A 17,500-nucleotide genomic window follows, 5' to 3' on the forward strand; every position below is an offset into this window, starting at 1 on the left:
CCCTTACTATTGCCCGGATGTCATCCTAAAATAACAGAGCAACGCCACCTCCCTTACCATCCACTCTGTCCTTCCGAATAGTTTGATTGCTACCAGTACCACGGGACAGTCAGAGTAGAAATTCAAGAATAGTCAGAATGAATACGTGGCTAGAGAGATGGTGCAGGAGGGAGGGGTTCAGATTTTTGGGACATTGGAACCGGTTCTGGGGGCGGTGGGACCATTACAAACCGCATGGTCTACACCTGGGCAGGACTGGAACCAATGTCCTAAGGGGTGCTTTTGCTAAAACTGTTGGGGAGGTTTTAAACTAATGTGGCAGGGGGATCATAGAATAACCCCACCCAACACTAAGGGCAATTTAGCATTGCCAATCCACCTAACCTGTACATCTTTGGAGAAAGGTGACTAGTGGTGTTCCACAGGGATCCATGCTCGGACCACTGTTTGTGATATACATAAATGACCTGGATGAAGGTAGAGGTGGTCTGATTAGCAAGTTTGCAGATGACACTAAGATTGGTGGAGTAGCAGATAGCGAGGGGGACTGTCAGAAAATACAGCAAAATATAGATAGATTGGAGAGTTGGGCAGAGAAATGGCAGATGGAGTTCAATCCAGGCAAATGCGAGGTGATGCATTTTGGAAGATCTAATTCAAGAGCGGACTATATGGTCAATGGAAGGGTCTTGGGGAAAATTGATGTACAGAGAGATCTGGGAGTTCAGGTCCTTTGTACCCTGAAGGTGGCAACGCAGGTCGATAGTTTGGTCAAGAAGGCATACAGCATGCTTGCCTTCATCGGACGGGGTATTGAGTCGGCAGGTCATGTTACAGTTGTATCGGGCAGCACGGTGGCCAAGTGGTTAGCATAACCGCCTCACGGCGCTGAGGTCCCAGGTTCGATCTCGGCTCTGGGTCACTGTCTGTGTGGAGTTTGCACATTCTCCCCGTGTCTGCGTGGGTTTCGCCCCCACAACCCAAAAATGTGCAGAGTAGGTGGATTGGCCACGCTAAATTGCCCCTTAATTGGAAAAAATAATTGGGTAATCTAAATTTATAAAAAAAAAAAAAAAATGTTACAGTTGTGTAAGACTTTGGTTCGGCCACATTTGGAATACTGCGTACAGTTCTGGTCGCCACATTACCAGAAGGATGTGGATGCTTTAGAGAGGGTGCAGAGGAGGTTCACCAGGATGTTGCCTGATCTGGAGGGTGCTTGCTATGAAGAAAGGTTGAGTAGATTAGGATTGTTTTCATTAGAAAGACGGAGGTTGAGGGGGGACCCCATTGAGGTCTACAAAATTATGAGAGGTATGGACAGGGTGGATAGCAACAAGCTTTTCCCAAGAGTGGGGGACTCAATTACTAGGGGTAACGAGTTCAAGGTGAGAGGGGGAGAGTTTAAGGGAGATGTGCGTAGAAAGTTCTTTACGCAGAGGGTGGTGGGTGCCTGGAATGCTTTACCAGCGGAGGTGGTAGAGGCGGGCACGATAGCATCATTTAAGATGCATCTGGACAGGTATAGAGGGAAGTAGAACTTGGAAAATAGGCGACAGGTTTAGATAGAGGATCTGGATCGGCGCAGGCTGGGAGGCCCGAAGGGCCTGTTCCTGTGTTGTAATTTTTCTTTGTTCTTTGAGTGGCCGCCCCCCACCCCAAAATAAACCACTACCTTACTGAATCTTTTACTCACGGCTGCTCCCCTCAATTCAGCTCCCAAACTTCGCTCAAATATGTTTTTTCTCTTTCATCTTTAAAACCATCATTCACAACATCTCTCTGAACTTAACCGTCTTCAAAATATAAGAATGTTTCATGTTCTCTATTTTCCCCAAACACGGGTCAAATAAAACCTAATAGCCTTCCCCCCGACCGAATGCAGCGCATCGCTAACCGGCTGTCGGAGCTGGAGCTCAGGGTGGTGGATTCATTGTGGAGCATCCGTGATGCGGAGCGGGACGTGGATTGCACGTTTGGTGATGCGGTCACACCGCAGGTGAGGAACAATCTCAGCAGGTCTGACAGCATCTGTGGAGAGAGAAGGGAGCTAACGTTTCCAGCCTGGATGACTCTTTGTCAAAGCTTTGGATCCTGTTAGTGGGGGGGGGGGGTGGCCTCTCAGGGTACAGCAGCAGCCGCTATAGAACTACACTGGGCCCTGTCGATCCACACTGGGCCCTGTCGATCCACACTGCGCTCTGTCGATCCACACTGGGCCCTGTCGATCCACACTGGGCCCTGTCGATCCACACTGGGCCCTATCGATCCACACTGCGCTCTGTCGATCCACACTGGGCCCTATCGATCCACACTGCGCTCTGTCGATCCACACTGGGCCCTATCGATCCACACTGCGCTCTGTCGATCCACACTGGGCCCTATCGATCCACACTGGGCCCTGTTCGACCCACACTGCGCTCTGTCGATCCACACTGGGCCCTGTCGACCCACACTGGGCCCTGTCGATCCTCACTGGGCCCTGTCGACCCACACTGGGCCCTGTCGATCCACACTGCGCTCTGTCGATCCACACTGGGCCCTGTCGATCCACACTGGGCCCTATCGATCCACACTGCGCTCTGTCGATCCACACTGGGCCCTGTCGATCCACACTGGGCCCTGTCGACCCACACTGCGCTCTGTCGATCCACACTGGGCCCTGTCGACCCACACTGGGCCCTGTCGATCCTCACTGGGCCCTGTCGACCCACACTGGGCACTGTCGACCCACACTGGGCCCTGTCGATCCACACTGGGCCCTGTCGATCCACACTGGGCCCTGTCGACCCACACTGGGCCCTGTCGACCCACACTGGGCCCTGTCGATCCACACTGAGCCCTGTCGATCCACACTGGGCCCTGTCGACCCACACTGGGCCCTGTCGATCCTCACTGGGCCCTGTCGATCCACACTGGGCCCTGTCGTTCCTCACTGGGCCCTGTCGATCCTCACTGGGCCCTGTCGATCCACACTGCATCCCGTCGATCCACACTGGGCCCTGTACATCCTCCCTGGGCCCTGTCGATCCTCACTGCATCCCGTCGATCCACATTGGGCACTGTCGATCCTCACTGGCCCCTGTCGATCCACACTAGGCCCTGTCGACCCACACTGGGCCCTGTCGATCTGCACTGGGCACTGTCGATCCTCACTGGGCCCTGTCGATCCACACTAGGCCCTGTCGACCCACACTGGGCCCTGTCGATCTGCACTGGGCACTGTCGATCCTCACTGGGCCCTGTCGATCCATACTAGGCCCTGTCGACCCACACTGGGCCCTGTCGATCTGCACTGGGCACTGTCGATCCACACTGGGCCCTGTCGTTCCTCAGTGGGCCCTGTCGATCCTCACTGGGCCCTGTCGATCTACACTAGGCCCTGTCGATCCGCACTGGGCCCTATCGACACACACTGGGCCCTGTCGATCCAGACTGAGCCCTGTCGATCCACACTGGGCCCTGTCGATCCACACTGGGCCCTGTCGACCCACACTGGACCCTGTCGACTCACACTCGGCCCTGTCGATCCACACTGGGCCCTGTCGACCCACACTGTGCCCTGTCGACCCACACCGGGCCCTGTCGATCCACACCGGGCCCTGTCGATCCACACTGGGCCCTGTCGACCCACACTGGGCTCTGTTAATCTACACTGGGCCCTATCGACACACACTGGGCCCTGTCGATCCACACTGGGCCCTGTCGACCCACACTGGGCCCTGTCGACCTACACTGGGCCCTGTCGATCCACACTGGGCCCTGTCGATTCACACTGCGCTCTGTCGACCCACACTGGGGCCTGTCGACTTACACTGGGCCCTGTCGACCCACACTGGGCCCTGTCGATCCACACTGCGCTCTGTCGATCCACACTGGGCCCTGTCGACCCACACTGGGCCCTGTCGACCCACACTGGGCCCTGTCGACCCACACTGGGCCCTGTCGTTCCTCACTGGGCCCTGTCGATCCTCACTGGGCCCTGTCGATCCACACTGCATCCCGTCGATCCACACTGGGCCCTGTACATCCTCCCTGGGCCCTGTCGATCCTCACTGCATCCCGTCGATCCACATTGGGCACTGTTGATCCTCACTGGGCCCTGTCGATCCACACTAGGCCCTGTCGACCCACACTGGGCCCTGTCGATCTGCACTGGGCACTGTCGATCCTCACTGGGCCCTGTCGATCCACACTAGGCCCTGTTGACCCACACTGGGCCCTGTCGATCTGCACTGGGCACTGTCAATCCTCACTGGGCCCTGTCGCTCCATACTAGGCCCTGTCGACCCACACTGGGCCCTGTCGATCTGCACTGGGCATTGCCGATCCACACTGGGCCCTGTCGTTCCTCACTGGGCCCTGTCGATCCTCACTGGGCCCTGTCGATCTACACTAGGCCCTGTCGATCCGCACTGGGCCCTATCGACACACACTGGGCCCTGTCGATCCAGACTGAGCCCTGTCGATCCACACTGGGCCCTGTCGATTCACACTGGGCCCTGTCGACCCACACTGGGCCCTGTCGACCCACACTGGGCCCTGTCGATTCACACTCGGCCCTGTCGATCCACACGGGGCCTGTCGACCCACACTGTGCCCTGTCAACCCACACCGGGCCCTGTCGATCCACACTTGTCCCTGTCGATCCACACTGGGCCCTGTCGACCCACACTGGGCTCTGTTGATCCACACTGGGCCCTATCGACACACACTGGGCCCTGTCGATCCACACTGGGCCCTGTCGATCCACACTGGGCCCTGTCGACCCACACTGGGCCCTGTCGACCTACACTGGGCCCTGTCAATCCACACTGGGCCCTGTCGATTGACACGGCGCTCTGTCGACCCACACTGGGCCCTGTCGACCCACACTGGGCCCTGTCGACCCACACTGGGCCCTGTCGCTCCTCACTGGGCTCTGTCGATCCTCACTGAGCCCTGTCGATTCACACTCAGCCCTGTCGATCCACACTGGGCCCTGTCGACACACACTGGGCCCTGTCGACACACACTGGGCCCTGTCGACACACACTGGGCCCTGTCGATTCACACTCAGCCCTGTCGATCCACACTGGGCCCTGTCGATTCACACTGGGCTCTGTCAACCCACATTGGGCACTGTCGATTCACACTGGGCCCTAGCGACCCACACTGGGCCCTGTCGACCTACACTGGGCCCTGTCATTCCTCACTGGGCCCTGTCGATCCTCACTGGGCCCTGTCGATCCTCACTGGGCCCTGTCGATCCACACTGGGCCCTGTCGACCCACACTGGGCTCTGTCGACTCACACTGGGCCCTGTCGATTCACACTGGGCCTTGTCGATCCATACTGGGCCCTGTCGATACACACTGGGCCCTGTCAATCCATACTGGGCCCTGTCGGCCCACACTGGGCCCTGTCGATTCACACTGGATTCTGTCGACCCACACTGGGCCCTGTCGACTCACACTGGGCCCTGTCGATTCACACTGGGCCCTGTCGATCCACACTGGGCCCTGTCGATTCACACTGGGCCCTTTCGATCCATACTGGATTTCCCTCCCCCTCACCTTCCCCCCTCTTCCCTACCCCTCTCTCGCCCCTCTCCTCTCCAACGACCTCTCCACTTCCTCTCCCTCCCCAACTCCTCCACTCTCCCTTCCCCCTTTCTCCATCCACTCTCCCACTCCTCTCCTCCGTCTACCCTCCTCTCTCCTCCTTCCCCTCTCCTCTCCCTCCCTCTCTACCTCCACCTCCCCTCTCCTCCCTCCCCTTTCCTCTCCTCTCCCTCCCCGTCCTTTCCTTTTCTTTTCTTCTCCCCCACTTCCCCTCTCTTCTCTCCCTTAACTTTCAACTTCTTCCCCCACCTTTCTTCCCCTCCGCTCTCTCTCCTCTCTTGGCCCTTCTCCTCCCCCACTCCCCTCACCCGTCCCCCACTCCCCTCCCCATCCACACTCTCCCCTACCCCTCTCTCCTCCCCCACTCCCCTCCCCCTATCCACACTCTCCCCCTACCCCTCTCTCCTCCCCCTCTCCCCTCCCCCACTCCCCTTCCCCTATCCACACTCTCCCCCTCCCCTCATCCTCTCCCCCACTCCCCTCCCCCTATCCACACTCCCCCTACCCCTCTCCCCCACTCCCCTCCCCCTATCCACACTCTCCCCCTCCCCTCGTCCTCTCCCCTCCCCCACTCCTCTCCCCCTCCCCTCCCCCTATCCACACTCTCCCCCTCTCCCCTCCCCACTCCTCCACCACTCCCATCACCCTATCCACACTCTGCCCCCTCCCCCTCACCTTCTCCTCCCTCCCTCCCTCACCCTCTCCCCTCCTCTCTCACCTCCTCCTCCTCTCCCCCTCCTGCCTCCCCCACCATCTCCCTTCCTCCTCTCCCCCCACCCTCTCCCCTCCCCCCTTCCCCTCACCTTCTCCCCTCCTCCCTCCCCGTCTCCTCACCTTCTCCTCCCTCCCTCACCCTCCCCTCCTCTCCCCCTCCTCCCTCCCCCCTCCCCGCCTCTCCCTCCTCCTCCTCTCCCCCTCCTCCCTCCCCCTCACCCTCTCCCCTCCTCTCCCCCTCCCTCCCCCTCCTCTCCCTCCCCCTCCTCTCCTCCCTCTCTCCCCTCCTCCTCCCTCCCCCCTCACCCACCTCTCCCTCCCCGTCCTCCTCCCTCCCCCTCCCTCCCCCCCCCTCACCAACATCCTCTAATGGGCGGGAACCAGATTACACCGAGTAATGAATGTTTTCTTCCCCCTGAGTATTGTCAAACTGGATCAAGGCGACCTCGAGTCGCTATAGCAACTTGCCACAGAAAAGTCGGATCACGTGAGGGTTTAAGAGGACGGAGCCGGGGAGAAGCTGACTGGCAGCTCCAAGCACAAAAATGGAGTTCAGCGGCTAACTTCCAGACGGGAGGAGGGGGGGGAGAGAGGGGGCAGGAGAGGGTAGGAGAGGGGGTTGGGAGGGAAGGGGAGGAGGGGGAGGGAGGTAGAGGGGGTGGGAGGGCGAGAGGGAGAGTGAGAGGGAGATAGAGAGAGAGAGAGAGAGAGAGAGAGAGGGGGAGAGAGAGAGAGAGAGAGGGGGAGGGGAGGAGAGAGGGAGAGTGAGAGAGAGAGAGAGAGTGAGAGAGAGAGTGCGAAAAGGGGCAGGGGGGTAGAGGGAGAGAGGGTCAGACAGACAGAGAGAAAGAAATACAAAGAACGTCGGCAAGGGGGAGGAAAAGAAAGCGAGCGAACCGAGGGTGCTGCGGAGGGCATGGCAGTGATAGAGAGAGTGAGGGAAGGTGACGGGGAGAGATCAAAGAGCAAATTGAGGGCGGCCCTGGCAATGTTGTGACTGGCAGTGAGAGCAGCCCCTGCTCCCGCTCGCACTTCCTGCTGCTGACGCTGTGCTGACAGTAAGTAAACCTTTCCATTCTCACACTCAGCAACTCAAACTCCAACTCACTGACAGCTGTCTCGCCCTGTCCCTCTGCAAACCCTCTCCCCAGAGAGAGGAGGGGCCCTGGACTAAACACAGCCCCGTCCATCTCCCCACTCAGCTGCTCCTACCCCCAGGGAGAGGGGCAAGGTCCCCAATGATCCCCCTACCCAACCCCAATGATCCCCCTCCCCAACCCCAGTGATCCCCCTCCCCAACCCCAGTGATCCCCCTCCCCAACCCCAATGATCCCCCTCCCCAACCCCAATGTTCCCCTCCCCAACCCCAGTGATCCCCCTCCCCAACCCCAGTGATCCCCCTCCCCAACCCCAGTGATCGCCCTCCCCAACCCGTGACCCCCTCCCCAACCCCAGTGATCCCCCTCCCCAACCCCAGTGATCCCCCTCCCCAACCCCAATGAATCCCCCTCCCCAACCCCAGTGATCCCCCTCCCCAACCCGTGACCCCCTCCCCAACCCCAATGATCCCCCTCCCCAACCCCAGTGATCCCCTCCCCAACCCCAGTGATCCCCTCTCCCTCTCCAAACTCGGGGTAAGGGGAGACTCCCTCATTAACCCGAGGGGAGTGACTCCCTCATTAACCCGAGCGGAGTGACTCCCTCATTACCTGTTTCTAATCCTGGTGGAGGTGGGGTAGTGAGAGTTTAACAATGTTTCCACTCTCTTTGAAGCAGTTACACAGGGTAATGTATTTATTGAGGCAGATCAGATATACACAGGCACACACAACACTTATACACACACACACGTATACACTAACACACTTATACACACACACACGTATATACACTCACACACAAATGTACACTCACACACACACAACACTTATACACACACACACACACATACACTGACACACTTATATACACACACATATATAAGAACATAAGAACATAAGAACTAGGAGCAGGAGTAGGCCATCTGGCCCCTCGAGCCTGCTCCGCCATTCAATGAGATCATGGCTGATCTTTTGTGGACTCAGCTCCACTTTCCGGCCCGAACACCATAACCCTTAATCCCTTTATTCTTCAAAAACTATCTATCTTTGCCTTAAAAACATGTAATGAAGGGGCCTCAACTGTTTCACTGGGCAAGGAATTCCATAGATTCACAACCCTTTGGGTGAAGAAGTTCCTCCTAAACTCAGTCCTAAATCTACTTCCCCTTATTTTGAGGCTATGTCCCCTAGTTCTGCTGTCACCCGCCAGTGGAAACAACCTGCCCGCATCTATCCTATCTATTCCCTTCATAATTTTAAATGTTTCTATAAGATCCCCCCTCATCCTTCTAAATTCCAACGAGTACAGTCCCAGTCTACTCAACCTCTCCTCATAATCCAACCCCTTCAGCTCTGGGATTAACCTAGTGAATCTCCTCTGCACACCCTCCAGCGCCAGTACGTCCTTTCTCAAGTAAGGAGACCAAAACTGAACACAATACTCCAGGTGTGGCCGCACTAACACCATATACAATTGCAACATAACCTCCCTAGTCTTAAACTCCATCCCTCTAGCAATGAAGGAAAAAATTCCATTTGCCTTCTTAATCACCTGTTGCACATGTAAACCAACCTTCTGTGACTCATGCACTAGCACACCCAAGTCTCTCTGAACAGCGGCATGCTTTAATATTGTATCGTCTAAATAATAATCCCGTTTGCTGTTATTCCTACCAAAATGGATAACCTCACATTTGTCAACATTGTATTCCATCTGCCAGACCCTAGCCCATTCACTTAACCTATCCAAATCCCTCTGCAGACTTCCAGCATCCTCTGCACTTTTCGCTTTACCACTCATCTTAGTGTCATCTGCAAACTTGGACACATTGCCCTTGGTCCCCAACTCCAAATCATCTATGTAAATTGTGAACAATTGTGGGCCCAACACGGATCCCTGAGGGACACCACTAGCTACTGATTGCCAACCAGAGAAACACCCATTTATCCCAACTCTTTGCTTTCTATTAATTAACCAATCCTCTATCCATGCTACTACTTTATCCTTAATGCCATGCATCTTTATCTTATGCAGCAACCTTTTGTGTGGTACCTTGCCAAAGGCTTTCTGGAAATCCAGATATACCACATCCATCGGCTCCCCGTTATCTACTGCACTGGTAATGTCCTCAAAAAATTCCACTAAATTAGTTAGGCATGACCTGCCTTTACGAACCCATGCTGCGTCTGCCCAATGGGACAATTTCTATCCAGATGCCTCGCTATTTCTTCCTTGATGATAGATTCCAGCATCTTCCCTACTACCGAAGTTAAGCTCACTGGCCTATAATTTCCTGCTTTCTGCCTACTTTTTTAAACAGTGGCGTCACGTTTGCTAATTTCCAATCCACCGGGACCACCCCAGAGCCTAGTGAATTTCGGTAAATTATCACTAGTGCATCTGCAATTTCCCTAGCCATCTCTTTTAGCACTCTGGGATGCATTCCATCAGGGCCAGGAGACTTGTCTACCTTTAGCCCCATTAGCTTGCCCATCACTCCCTCCTTAGTGATAACAATCCTCTCAAGGTCCTCACCTGTCATAGCCTCATTTCTATCAGTCGCTGGCATGTTATTTGTGTCTTCCACTGTGAAGACCGACCCAAAAAGCCTGTTCAGTTCCTCAGCCATTTCCTCATCTCCCATTATTAAAACTCCCTTCTCATCCTCTAAAGGACCAATATTTACCTTAGCCACTCTTTTTTGTCTTATATATTTGTAAAAACTTTTACTGTCTGTTTTTATATTCTGAGCAAGTTTACTCTCATACTCTATCTTGCTCTTCTTTATAGCTTTTTTAGTAGCTTTCTGTTGCCCCCTAAAGATTTCCCAGTCCTCTAATCTCCCAGCAATCTTTGCCACTTTATATGCTTTTTCCTTCAATTTGATACTCTCCCTTATTTCCTTAGATATCCATGGTCGATTTTCCCTCTTTCTTCCGTCCTTCCTTTTTGTTGGTATAAACCTTTGCTGAGCACTGTGAAAAATCGCTTGGAAGGTTCTCCATTGTTCCTCAACTGTTCCACCATAAAGTCTTAGCTCCCAGTCTACCTTAGCTAGTTCTTCTCTCATCCCATTGTAATCTCTGTAACACACTTATATGCACACACACACATATATACACTGACACACTTATATATCCAGACACACTTATATACACTCACACACATATATACACTGACACACTTATATAGACTCACACACACACAAATATACACTGACACACACACAACACTCATACACACACACACGTAGCATTGTGGATAGCACAATCGCTTCACAGCTCCAGGGTCCCAGGTTCGATTCCGGCTTGGGTCACTGTCTGTGCGGAGTCTGCCCGTGTGTGCGTGGGTTTCCTCCGGGTGCTCCGGTTTCCTCCCACAGTCCAAAGATGTGCAGGTTAGGTGGATTGGCCATGATAAATTGCCCCATAGTGTCCAAAATTGCCCTTAGTGTTGGGTGGGGTTATGGGGGTAGGGTGGAGGTGTGGGCTTGGGTCGGGTGCTCTTTCCAGGATCCGGTGCAGACTTGATGGGCCGAATAGCACTGTAAATTCTATGAATTATATGATATATCCAGACACACTTATATACACTCACACACATGTATACACAGAGACACTTATATACACTCACACACACATACATAGTCACACATACATATATACTGACACACATATACACAGAGAAATATATCCACACATACATACACATTTACTCACATATATACATATATATTTGTACTCACACATATATATACACATATGTGCACACATATAGACATACACATATATACACACACATACAGAGACACATATTCACAGACACATATATGTACACTTACACATATAGAGACATACAAACTTACACACACATATACAGCACACAGACACACATATACACACGCATATATGTATATATATATATATACACACAGAGGTGGTTGGAGGTCAATAATCTCAGTCCTGTTGCATCACTGCAGGAGTTCCTCAGGGTAGTGTCCTTGGCCCAGCCATCTCCAGCTGCTTCATCAATGACCTCCCTTCCATCAAAAAGTCAGAAGTGGGGATGTTTGTGGATGACTGCACAATGCTCAGCACCATTCACGACTACTTTGGGCAGCACAAGTGATTAGCACAGTTGCTTCACAGCGCCAGGGTCCTAGGTTCGATTCCCCGCCGGGTCACTGTCTGTGCGGAGTCTACACGTTCTCCCCGTGTGTGCGTGAGTTTCCTCCGGGTGCTCCGGTTTCCTCCCACAGTCCAAAGACGTGCAGGTTAGGTGGATTGGCCGTGATGAATTGCCCTTAGTGACCAAAACGATGAGGAGGGGTTATTGGGTTGCAGGGATGGGGTGTTGGTGAGGGCTGAAGTGGGTCGGTGCAGACTCAATGGGCTGAATGGCCTCCTTCTGCACTGTATGTTCTATGTTCCTCAGATAATGAAGCAGCCCATGTCCAAATGCAGCTGACAAGTGGCAACTTACATTCGTGCCATACAAGTGCCAGGCAATGACCATTTCCTACAAGAGAGATCTAACCATTGCCCCTTAACATTCAATGGCATTACCTACGTTCAATCCCCTACAATTAACATCCTGGGGGTTAGCATTGATCAGAAACTGGACTGGACCCAGCCACATTAATACTGTGGCTACCAGGGCAGGTCAAAGGCTCACCCCAGTCCAACTCACCTCCTAACCCTCCAAATCCTGTCCACCATCTACAAGGCACAAATCAGGAGCTATGATGTGGAGATGCCGGCGTTGGACTGGGGTGAGCACAGTAAGAAGTCTTACAACACCAGGTTAAAGTCCAACAGTGAAGTCATTCACCTGAGGAAGGAGCTGCGCTCCAAAAGCTAGTGATTCTAAATAACCCTGTTGGACTTTAACCTGGTGTTGTAAGACTTCTTTCTGTGTTCAAGTAATAATAATAATCACTTATTGAACCCGCGCTGCTGGCCTTGCTCTGCATTACAAGCCAGCTGTTTAGCCCACTGTGCTAAACCAGCCCCATTCAGGGTGTGAGTCGGGCATGTGATGGAATACTCCCCACTTGCCTGGATGAGCGCAGCTCCAACACTCAAAAAGCTCAACACCATCCAGGACAAAGCAGCCCCGCTTGATTGCTCCCCTTCCACAAACATTCACTCCCTCCACCACTGACGCACAGGGGCAGCCGTGTGTACCATCTACAAGATTCACTGCAGCAACTCACCAAGGTTCCTTAGGCAGCACCTTCCCAACATACGGCCACTACCATCTAGAAGGACAAGAGCAGCAGATACCTGGGAATCCCACCACCCTGACTGGGAAATATATCGGCCGTTCCTTCACTGTCGCTGGGGTAACATCCTGGAACTCCCTCCCTAACAGCACAGCGGATGTACCTACATCTAATGGACTTCAGTCAGTCAAGAAAGCGGCTCACCCCCACCTACTGAAGGGCAATTAGGGATGGGCAATAAATACTGGCCTAGCCAGTGACGCTCACAATTTGTAAAAACATATACACACTCACATATATACACACACATATACACACTCACATATATACACACACATATACACACACACATATACACACACATATATATATACACACACATATATACACACACATATATATATACACACACATATACACACTCACATATATACACACACACTCACATATATACACACACATATACACACTCACATATATACACACACATATACACACTCACATATATACACACACATATATATATACACACACATATACACACTCACATATATACACACACACTCACATATATATACACACTCATATATATATATATACACACACATATACACACTCACATATATACACACTCACATATATATACACACACACATATATACACACACATATACACACTCACATATATACACACACACATATATACACACACATATACACACTCATATATACACACACATATACACACTCACATATACACACATATACACACTCACATATATACACACACATATACACACTCACATATATACTCACACATATACACACTCACATATATACACACACATATACACACACACATATATACACACACATATATACACACTCACATATATACACACACATATACACACTCACATATATACACACACATATACACACTCACATATATACACACTCACATATATACACACACATATACACACTCACATATATACACACTCACATATATACACACTCACATATATACACACACATATACACACTCACATATACACACTCACATATATACACACTCACATATATACACACACATATACACACTCACATATATACACACATATACACACTCACATATATACACTCACATATATACACACACATATACACACTCACATATATACACACACATATACACACTCACATATACACACACATATACACACTCACATATATACACACACATATACACACTCACATATATACACACTCACATATATACACACACATATACACACTCACATATATACACACACATATACACACTCACATATATACACACTCACATATATACACACACATATACACACTCACATATATACACACACATATATATACACACTCATATATATACACACACATATACACACTCACATATATACACACACACATATATACACACACATATACACACACACATATACACACTCACATATATACACACACATATACACACTCACATATATACACACACACATATATACACACACACATATATACACACACATATACACACTCACATATATACACACACATATACACACTCACATATATACACACACATATACACACTCACATATATACACACACATATACACACTCACATATATACACACATATACACACTCCTATATACACACACATATACACACTCACATATATACACACACATATACACACTCACATATATACACACATATACACACTCACATATATACACACACATATACACACTCACATATATACACACATATACACACTCACATATATACACACACATATACACACTCACATATATACACACACATATACACACTCACATATATACACACACATATACACACTCACATATATACACACACATATACACACACACATATACACACATATACACACACACATATACACACTCACATATATACACACACATATACACTCACATATACACATATACACACTCCATATATACACACACATATACACACTCACATATATACACTCACATATATACACACACATATACACACTCACATATATACACACATATACACACTCACATATATACACTCACATATATACACACACATATACACACTCACATATATACACACATATACACACACGTAGACACACACATGTGGACACACACACATATAGACACACACTCACATATAGACACGCACATATATACACATTCACATATAGACACACACACTCACATATAGACACACACACTCACATATAGACACACACACTCACATATAGACCCACACTCGCATATAGACCCACACTCGCATATAGACACACACACTCACATATAGACACACACACTCACGTATAGACCCACACTCGCGTATAGACCCACACTCGCATATAGACACACACTCACATATAGACACACACATATATACACATTCACATATAGACACACACACTCACATATAGACACACACACTCACATATAGACACACACACTCACATATAGACACACGCACTCACATATAGACACACGCACTCACATATAGACACACACATTCACATATAGACACACACACTCACATATAGACACACACACTCACATATAGACACACACACTCACATATAGACACACACTCACATATAGACACACACACTCACATATAGACACACACACTCACATATAGACACACACACTCACATATAGACACATACTCACATATAGACACACACACTCACATATAGACACATACTCACATATAGACACACACACTCACATATAGACACACACACTCACATATAGACACACACACTCACATATAGACACACACACTCACATATAGACACACACACTCACATATAGACACACACACTCACATATAGACACATACTCACATATAGACACACACACTCACATATAGACACACACACTCACATATAGACCCACACTCGCATATAGACACACACATATATACACATTCACATATAGACACACACACTCACATATAGACACACACACTCACATATAGACACACACACTCACATATAGACACACACACTCACATATAGACACATACTCACATATAGACACACACACTCACATATAGACACACACACTCACATATAGACACATACTCACATATAGACACACACACTCACATATAGACACATACTCACATATAGACACACACACTCACATAGACACATACTCACATATAGACACACACACTCACATATAGACACACACATGTATACGCATTCACATATAGACACACACACTCACATATAGACACACACTCACATATAGACACACACTCACATATAGACACACACATATATACGCATTCACATATAGACACACACTCACATATAGACACACACTCACACATAGACACACACATATATACGCATTCACATATAGACACACACTCACATATAGACACACACTCACATATAGACACACACTCACACATAGACACACACATATATACGCATTCACATATAGACACACACTCACATATAGACACACACACTCACATATAGACACACACACTCACACATAGACACACACATGTATATGCATTGACATATAGACACACACTCACATATAGACACACACACTCACATATAGACACACACACATATACGCATTCACATATAGACACACACACTCACATAGACACACACACTCACATATAGACACACACACTCACATATAGACACACACACTCACATATAGACACACACATATATACGCATTCACATATAGACACACACACTCACATATAGACACACACTCACATATAGACACACACTCACATATAGACACACACATATATACGCATTCACATATAGACACACACTCACATATAGACACACACTCACATATAGACACACACTCACATATAGACACACACATATATACGCATTCACATATAGACACACACTCACATATAGACACACACTCACATATAGACACACACTCACATATAGACACACACTCACATATAGACACACACTCACACATAGACACACACATATATACGCATTCACATATAGACACACACTCACATATAGACACACAGTCACATATAGACACACACTCACACATAGACACACACATATATACACATTCACATATAGACACACACTCACATATAGACACACACTCACATATATACACATTCACATATAGACACACACTCACATATAGACACACACACTCACATATAGACACACACACTCACATATAGACACACACACTCACATATAGACACACACACTCACATATAGACACATACTCACATATAGACACACACACTCACATATAGACACATACTCACATATAGACACATACACTCACATATAGACACACACACTCACATATAGACACACACACTCACATATAGACACACACACTCACATATAGACACACACACTCACATATAGACACACACACATATATACGCATTCACATATAGACACACACACTCACATATAGACACACACTCACATATAGACACACACTCACATATAGACACACACTCACATATAGACACACACTCACATATAGACACACACTCACACATAGACACACACATATATACGCATTCACATATAGACACACACTCACATATAGACACACACTCACATATAGACACACACTCACACATAGACACACACATATATACGTATTCACATATAGACACACACTCACATATAGACACACACTCACACATAGACACACACTCACACATAGACACACACATATATACGCATTCACATATAGACACACACTCACACATAGACACACACATATATA

General features: G+C 49.2%; 1 protein-coding gene across 1 annotated transcript in view; it reads left to right on the forward strand.

Moving 5' to 3' along the window:
• Nucleotides 1-7,101: 7,101 nt before the first annotated feature.
• The window catches only part of LOC119957134 (volume-regulated anion channel subunit LRRC8D-like), a 31,395-nt gene continuing 20,996 nt past the window's right edge, over nucleotides 7,102-17,500 (forward strand). Inside the window, exon 1 of the mRNA XM_038784881.1 lies at nucleotides 7,102-7,375. The gene's annotated coding sequence lies outside the window, so the exon portion shown is untranslated. The remainder of the gene's footprint in view (nucleotides 7,376-17,500) is intronic.

The sequence above is a fragment of the Scyliorhinus canicula genome, chromosome 25, assembly GCF_902713615.1.
Source record: "Scyliorhinus canicula chromosome 25, sScyCan1.1, whole genome shotgun sequence".
Lineage (NCBI taxonomy): Eukaryota > Metazoa > Chordata > Chondrichthyes > Carcharhiniformes > Scyliorhinidae > Scyliorhinus > Scyliorhinus canicula.